General features: G+C 38.9%; 1 long non-coding RNA gene across 1 annotated transcript; it reads right to left on the bottom strand.

Moving 5' to 3' along the window:
• Positions 1-6,050: 6,050 nt before the first annotated feature.
• On the bottom strand, positions 6,051-7,961 carry LOC117010404. Its single transcript, XR_004420656.2, has 2 exons — positions 6,729-7,961; positions 6,051-6,369 (listed from the first exon to the last, which is right to left on the bottom strand). It is a non-coding gene; the product is annotated as an uncharacterized LOC117010404 (long non-coding RNA).
• Positions 7,962-9,108: the final 1,147 nt, after the last annotated feature.

Below are 9,108 nucleotides of genomic sequence, written 5' to 3'. Positions count from 1 at the left end.
AGACTTGTTCACTTCTGCCTTGCCTCATATGAGCTCCTTCCAAAGCTCATAAGAATCTGCTACATTTCCTCATCCCTCCCCATCCCATTAGCTTTAGATATAGATATACTGCGGAACAGAGGCACAGCCTTCTCCCATAAACTGAGATTTAGCCTAGCTGGATGAAAAGTGATGAAAATTGTAATTAGTGTCAGTTTGACTCTTTTGGTTGCAAAACTGCAAGTGGGTTCCCTCAGATTTTTCTTTTAATAATAGTTAATTATTAATCACCTCAACAGAAGAGGGAGGAAAGGAAAATTACTGGTGCTATGTGGAATAGACATGATGGAAAGTTGAGACTCTGGAGTCTGATTTGATGAAATATTTGACTCATTAATTACTGCATTTTACATAGGCTCTGAAAACCACTGGAGAACATATTTCTCTCCCTTTGCCTGCCATGTGCAACCACATGTTGGAAATCTCTATACCCCTTTCTGAGCTCAGCATTGCTATGAACCAGCTGGAAGCTGCAAAGGCTTTCTGGTAATGAGCCAGGGAAAGTCCCGGACTATGTGTCCCTCAGTGCTTCAGAGAAGCTTGCATCATACCACAGGTCAACATAGCAGAATTCTGTGGATGAGAATGCAGAGGTCCTCAAGGCCTTTGATTGTTCCTTGCTGAAGTAAAGGACAGGACCAAAGGCAGAGTCTAGGAAGAGACATTCTAAAGGGAGCCATTTGAAGAAAAGAGCTAAAAAAAACCACCAAAAAACCATTAAAAAACCAAACCAACTAAACTAAACCTAAAAACAAAACACACACACAATGACCCAAATCAGCAAACCTCAACAAAGAGCGCAAGTGAATTTAAAGGGCCCACAAAGAAGTACCAGCATCTTTCTTGAAGTTCATACTTGGCTGAGTTAGTTGTGCTTGGTGTTGATACAGGAGAGGTCTTGCTCAGGGGAAGTCAGTCTTTCTCTTGTAATGATCATACCGGTTCTTCAGTAGCAAGCTGTCAATTTCCTTTTTTTATTTCCTTTCTTCCTTGTAAGAGGAAACTCTTCTTTTTTCTCCCTTATTTTCTGTGCCCTCCCCATGGTTCTCAGCACTATTGATAAAGGAAGTTTTTCTTGGGTGTTCTCTCTCTCTTTTATCTCCTGGTGTGAATTGTGCCTCATCAGCTGCTGCTCTTTCACTGCTTTCACTGTTGTTTCACTGCTGTTGGACCCCCTTTTCCTCTTCTCTCTGCCTTTCAAACAAATTCCGTCATTATCACTGCTCCCTTTTCTGCTGCCATTGCTCATTTTAAGCCTGGTGGCATCCCTCCTGTGCGGACCACACTCAACTCTCTTATCTCCTTCAGCTCACCCTTTCATCTCTTGTTTGTCTGCCTGGACTCTACCCCATCCCTCCTTCACTTTCTTTCCTACTTCTGAAACCTTCCTGAAGGGAAGTGTGTGTGGCTGGGTGAAATTTTTCCTCCTTGAGTAGAGGCAGCATGGATTGTCTCGCAGGATACTCATCACTGAACCCAAGGCATTGAAAGTTTTCTCTTGTTTATGCTTTCTGGCCAAATGTCTTGTTTCTCCATGTCTCTGTTTTTCAAGGTGTACAATAAAGATGAAGCTACTGATGCCCCTTTAAAAAAAAAAAAAAATTAGTATTTTGAGATCTGTGAGTAAAAGCTGGCAGCTGAGTAGCACTGGTCAATATACTTCTTTGAGCATCAGCTTTTACAGAGTTCTCACATTTATATTAGTCACAATTTTCTTATTGTTATCTGTGTCAGGCTCTTGCTCCAGCATCCCAGACACACAGAGAAGCTACTTTTTCCACGTCCACTCCTTTGGTAAAATCATCAACATTGACTTGTTACACTCCGACCTATTCACAATCCTCAGTAAGATGTCCAGATCTGAGAAGCTTTTCTGATTCTCCCGAGCCCTCTGTGAATACCTGTGACATGTGTGGTCACATTGGTTATAGTCAGGGACACCCAGATTTTCAGATTCTTCCCACTCTTTCCCTTGATCCCAGGCACCTTCTACAGGTTGTTCAGTCCCCCTCCATTCTGTAGTACCACTGCTTCCCTGCTCTGTCACTGTTGCCTCTATTTCCTCTCTGGGCCATTCCCAGCTTGTTTCCCCCACCTCCCCAGCTGCAATCAGAAGAACCTTGAATGTGTTGTATGTGCAACAGCTGCCTGTGTAGAGCTTTCTCTCTTCCTTTGATCTGCTACGCGGGGAGATGCAGGGCTCTCTGTGCCAAGGATACCGCTCAGAAATGGATTGCTCCGGGCCGTTCTCCGTTATGCGCCAAAAAAATGCCTTTTGGCTGCTTCAATATGGCTTTCCCTTCACCGCTTGATGGTGCTCTTGAACACAGCAATTCTTCACTGTGCTGCAAGAAGGGCCGGTGCAGCCAGTGTCTTCAAAATCGGCCACTAGCTCAGAGGAGCGTGATTATTCCAGAGATCAATTCTAATCCATAGTGATGTACCCATCTATAAACAAGGTGCTTTTCTTTTTATTTTTTTATTTTTTTTTTTTAACTTTTTAATATAGGAAGCAGCATCCCAATTTTTTACCTGTTTGGGTAAAAGCCTACTCGCTTCTTTTCCTGTTCTCTATTCCGTGTTCTCTTGACTGTCATATTTCATCCCTGTTTGGTCAAACTGTTTCTTAAATTCTATTTTTCTTTTCCCCCTTTCATTTTACCTCTCAGGTTCTGTTTCCTTCATGTTGCTTTCACCTATCCTTTTCCCCCAGTGACTTTTCCATATCTCCCAAATGTATTTCCCTGCTTCTATTAGCTTTAATCTGTTTTTCCTTCCTCTCCTTTTCTTCCCTGGGGTTCATAATCTTAACTGTAATTCCGAGTAAGTAATGAGACACCCTCAATATAATTTTCTTCTTCTTGCCTCTGAAATGCCCAGATCTTGCCTCTCTCTGCTTCTGCTGCACTGTCACCTTGCATTAAAGAAACTGAAACAACTCCAAACTCATTCTTTTTTCTGTATCCTTCATTCTGATTTACCAAAAATGAGTATTGGTCTAATACCGATACTCAACTGTGACGGACAAAAGACTCTCTAACAATTTAAAGTTAGAAAGGATATGTTTATTCAGCGCTGGGCAGCAGCGTGGGGTAGCCCCCTAATACGCACTGTGAAATTACAGGTGGTCACAGAGTCTATTTATTAACAAAAGGTTTAAATAAATACATATTCATAATACCAGCCCCTCCCATCCCCTGCTTCCTATGGTAATTAGCTTGAATGGCTATTAAGCATGCGTGGTTGGCTTCTTGAATTAAGTCTGGGGTCGTTTTTGTGGGGAGGGGTCCTAAAAGGAGGAAGTAAGGTGAGTCTTCCTCGCCCTGAACTTTCGACTCTTTTCTATTAATGACAATACAAATGATTTCTGGGGATATTCCAATTTTTCAAAGAATGGGTTTCTGGTTGCGATTGTTCGTGCTTCTTCAGGCCTGCTTACCAGTTTCGTCTTTTCCCATTGTAAGCACACCTGAGCAAACATGAGATGACAGACGATCAATCAATTATTTAAGTTTAACTAAAATCTTAATTTTTCTAAGATTAGTGTTTCATTCCCCACTTCTCCTTTGAAATGAGTAAATTCTTTTACTCAATATGGGGATTCCTCTTCATCTATCCAAGGCGTATGGCGACGATCTCTTAAGACCAAGCCATATGCCTTCGATAGTGATGCCAAATTTGCCACTTGCTGTAGTATCTTCCAATTCCAAACAAGCATTGCAATAGACACAAGTGAAGTTGTCTGGTTGGTTAGATGCCTTTCAAAGTGGCAAATACTTTGTTTTGTGTTCTGGCAAATATTTTGTTATATTCTAAAGTTCTTTCACATATATATCTTAATTGTTTCTTCATAGAACAGGACTCTAGGTTAATGGTTTGCTATTTTCCCTTAATTTTTCATGCCTTGAACATTCTATGTTCAAAAGCGTACAATACAGTCTCTTCATGATTTACTCTTAAAACAGGGCTCTATTGGATGTATTAAGTTCACAGATGCATTGTGTATAGTTAAATTGAAGGCTGCTATCATATTTGTTACAGGGTCATAAGTAAAATTGACCAAGACCTACCAAGATTGAAGCTCTTTTTCATTTCAGAGGCATTATCCCAAACAATTTTGCAAATTTTATTAGGGAATGCTTTTTTTATCTTCTTTGTTAACTGTGGCAGCAAATAACTGCATCCACATTTGTGCTTGAGTACATTTAAGAGCTAGAGAAATGTTCACACTAGATATGCTTAGTGCTTTAATTATTCTTATTCTGGTAATATTTTGGTTAATTCTAATAATTGTTACTTAATGCTAACAAAAAATATTGCAAAGGCTGCTATAATATAGCTAAATTACTTTTCATTACAACCAATTTATTCATTAACACTTTTGAATCTATTGTATTTAAAACTCTCAATTTCATTCTTAATATCTCAGTGAAGTTTCTCTTTTTCTTAAAACTAGAAGGCCTACAGCTTTGAAGCCAAGCAGTCTAATCAGTACAATCCATAAAAAGAGTTTTGAGAAATGGGGCACATTCTGGCCAAATGGCAGAAGCACTTACTTGCATTCCTATTTCTGGCTCAATTTTTGTTCTTTTTCTTTTGAAATAATCAGAGTTTACATTGTTACAATTTTCTTTAACACTGGTGGAGTTGTTTGGCTTTGATTTGTCAAACTCAATTTAGTGATGTTAAAATCAAAATTAAACCTTTTGCTGCACACCCTTTAATTTTAAGTTTACAATTAGGACACATGGTTAAGCATTTGTCACAGCATCTAGGACCAACTTGGATGAGTTCCATAGATGGATGGTGAGCTTCATGGAACTCATTTTTATAAATGCAAATTTACATACCTTAAACATTTTTTCCTTCTCACATACTTGCATTTGTGACCCTTAACATTTTGCTAAAAGCCCTACGAGAGTAGGGATTGTATAGTAATGACCACAAGGGTCACAACTGTTCACATTATGTCCATGGTAACTTAAGTTCATTACTCGTTGTTTTTGGTGAATTTCAGCTTCAGGTCTCCGTCGTCTGGTGCAATCTTCTAAATTTCTTCAGAAGCTTTCTTCACTCAGGGGTGATGGATTCAAGCTTTCTGTTCTTTGATCTTGACTGCTGTGAAGGTGACGAGGACTGGAATAGTCCTTCTCACTGTGGTTCCAAAGTTTTCTCTGCAAAAAACTTAACATATACTTAATTTCTAGGTTGTATATCATGTACTGGTTCATCTAATTATTTGTTTTGGGCTCTAGTCACATATTTTTTAATTTCTTTAAGTTGTTTATTTAGGGCCACCATGTAAAATGTGGCCTTCTATTGGAAGATATAGTGACTGGGACTCTAAAGCATGGTATTATTTTTTGTAACAGTGCTTTGGTCACTTTTCATGCCTTAGCTGTCCGGGTAGGGAAGGCTACTGGCCATCTTAAAAAGGTATTTATTAATACTAATAGGTAGCATTACCCCCCTTTCCTGGGCAATTTCGTAAAATCAATTTGTCATTGCTGCTCAGATTCACAATCTTTTTTAATTTGTCCAACTTTAGGCTTTGGAAAGTTTTTAGGATTAGTTTGGAGGCAAAACCACACTGACGAGATACTTGTGCTACTGTGCCTTATAATTTTCTAGCTAGAATTCTATCTTTTAAATAATTGCATAGGGCATCTATATCTTAATGAGTTTTCTCATTGTTTTTTTTTTTTAGCACTAATGACCACAACAAGTAGAAAGGTACTACAATTTTCCTTTTTTGTTACAGCTCACCTCTCTTGGTTATAAATTGCTTCCTCTTCTTTAACAAGTTTCTTATCTTTTTGTTATATACTGACTTACCTTCAATAGAGATCTTTCTATCTGGAATTAGTGTTGCTTCGACCATTTCATTGGGTACCTCACCTTTGGCTGCGTCTTTTGCCTCTCTGTCTGCCAGCATATTTCTTTGTTCTAATTCTGAGCTCACTTTTTGGTGTCTTCCCTTGTGAGTTCAGCAGTCTTTTTTTTTTTTTTTCCTCAAAAAGTTTTGTGTGTATAGACTATTCCAAATGCATACCTTGAGTCTATATAAATGTTGATTTCTTTTCTTTTGCCAGTTCTAAGGCCTGGGTTAGGCAGCTATTTCAGCTTTTTGCGCAGAGGTGTTTGTTGGCAATGGTCTGCATGTGGTAACCACATACCCAGCATGTCCTTTTCTGCTGATGATCGGTGAACCAGGTCTCAGCGTCTTCAAGAGGGGTGTTCTTCAGATCCGGGCACTGGAGTAGGTGGCTTCAGTGGTCTCCAGGCAGTCGTGGATCACTGGTTCTCCCTCACTCCCGCTGAGGAAAGAAGCTGGGTTCACAATGTTAGTTACCACAGTTTCAATATTATTTTGTTCTACTAGTATGGCTTGGTACTTTAGAAATCTTTGTGGGGAAAGCTAATGTCCCCCTTTTGCTTCCAGGACTGCAGACACTGTGTGGGATACTAGCACAGTTGTCTTCTGGCCTAGGGTGAACTTGCATGCCTCTTGGATGTTCACTGCTACTGCTGCAACAGCTCTGAGGCACCCTGGCCACCCCTTGGCTGTTGTATCTAGCTGTTTGGAGAAGTTGGCAACTGCCCTCTGGTACAGCCCCAGATCTTGTGCTAGTACTCCCAGAGCAATCTCTTGTTTTTCATGAGAAAAACAGAAAAAATGGCTTACTCACATCTGAAAATCCCAGGGTTGGAGCTGACATAAGAGCCTTCTTTAGCTGGTCAAAGGCTTGTGTTGCTTCTGTTGTCCACTGAAGATTCTTGCTCTCTTCCATGATTAAGGCACACAGGGTTTTAATAAACAATTTACAGTTATAAATTCAGTCTGCACCACCTCGTCATGCTTAGAAAGGTTCTAAGTTCTCTTACTGTCTGGGGTTTTGGGGTTTGGCATATTGCTTGCTTGCAGGCTTGCCTCAAGGTCCTCTGTCTAACACTCACTTCATAGCTCAGGTAAATAACTGTTTGTTTTACCATCTGGGCTTTCTTTTGGGATACCCAATACCCCTGCCGGCCCAAAAGTTTAGGAGGCTTACCATCCAATCCACACAAGCCTCCTGGGTCTGGGTGGCTATTAAGAGGTCATTCACGTACTGAAGCAGTTGTCCTTCTCTTGGTGGGAGTTCCCAAGACTTCAAATCCTTTGCCAGCTGTTCTCCAAATATGGTAGGGGAGTTCTTGAACTCCTGGGGTAGTACACACCATGTGAGCTGAGTTTGACATCTACTTTTGGGATTCTCCCATTCAAATGCAAAAATTTTCTGGCTGGCTTCATGGAGAGGGAGGCAAAAGAAAGCATCCATCAAATCTAAAACAGTAAACTAGGTTAATTAAGGTGTCAGATAAGTTAACAAAATGTCAATTATTTTATTAACATCTCTTAAATCTCGTACTAACCTGTTTGAATTTCATTTCTGTCTTCCCTTTTCAAGGGATATTGTTCAACCCTTACCGATTGTTTTCCTTCTTTAAGCTAGATTTGTGCTAGTAGAGCATTCTTTGCTCTCCCTGGTGTATTAGAGGCTCACACTCTAAGAAACACCTGATTCATATTTTTTAATAATTTTTCTTTATTTTCAGCTTCAATTTCTTTGGTTATTAACTTTAGGCTTAACAATTTTACATATTGTTGATCTTTTACCTCCAAACTAATTTCTCCATCTTTAAACATTATTTTTGCTTCCAGCTGCTCCAGCACATCTCTGCCCAAAAGTGCAGCTGGAGCTTTATGCATATACAAAAATCAATGAATTCTCTACTGTTTCTCCAATTTATACTTTAGTGGTTTGTAAAAATATGCTTTTTCAAACTGGCTAGTAGCCCCCTTTATTATAACATAACTATTTGTTATAGGTATCTTTATTTTAACATCAAATATGTTGCTTTTGTGTTTACTATAAATTCCATTTTTAGGTATCCTTGACTTATATATTTATTAAATTTACAATTTTCAACAAACTGCACAACAAAACACAACTCACGGGTTAAAGTCACAGCTGTTTCTTGGACAGGGAAGTTCCTTTAGCTTGGGATCATTTTCTGAATTTTTTATTCTTTGACATATAATTATACCAGCAAAGAGAAAAGGAAAGAAATTAAAACAACCAACAAAAGAGGGGTTAATATGAAAAACCAGTGAACCAACTCACTTAAAATAATTCTTTTAAAGCTTACGTCACCAACTAAGAAAAATGGTTATTTTTTTTCAACACAAATTGGCAATCATTTTTGTTTCAAAATGTTCACTACACACACTGCACAACTAAAGAGAAACTTTTTTTATTCACCTCTAAGCAAACTCATATCTCAACTAAACACTTTCAAACACTTTACTTACAAAACTTACATGAAATAACAAAGTAACATTTTTTATTTTTTTTTCCTTTAAATTGCCCATTACAGGTTGCTAGTAAACCAAACCTTTCTCGTTATACCTTGGGTTAAGTATTCATAAAGCTACGCCAAAAATCTGTCAAATTTTGGCTAAGACACAGTTTCTCTGTGGTGTGGGGGGGCCAGCAGCTTTGGACTCATGTCGCTGCCTCACCCCTCTGCACTTAGACACTAACCTTTTACACCAGCAATTTTAAAACTTCACAAGTAACTAGCTATATTTTTCACATTTAAAACAAACAGCCAAAATTAAAACTTTTCAAGGTTGAGCAGAAACAAAGGCGTTGTCTATGCAAAGAACTCGGATCACCCCACCAATGTCTGTTGCCGGGATTACACTGGACTATGTTGGGCATAATTTTTTAGATCGTCTCACACTGCTCACTTCTTTTAAACACGAAACAAACAGCTCAATCACACACAACTGCTGTTCTCACTCAGTAATACGCTGACCACAATTTTGCTGCTTACACACACAGAGTCAAATTACACACACACAGCTTGGCTCATGCAATTCACATAATGCAAGTGCTCCAAATTCCTCCACCTTTTAGGTGTCTACTACTCATGTGTAAATTTCAAAATTCTTTCACAACTTACACATACAAAACTTTTGCTAACACACTCTTAAAAACACACAAAATAAAACACACACAGCAT

This window comes from Catharus ustulatus, chromosome 2 (genome assembly GCF_009819885.2).
Source record: "Catharus ustulatus isolate bCatUst1 chromosome 2, bCatUst1.pri.v2, whole genome shotgun sequence".
Lineage (NCBI taxonomy): Eukaryota > Metazoa > Chordata > Aves > Passeriformes > Turdidae > Catharus > Catharus ustulatus.
This window is presented reverse-complemented; position numbering and strand designations above follow the sequence as displayed.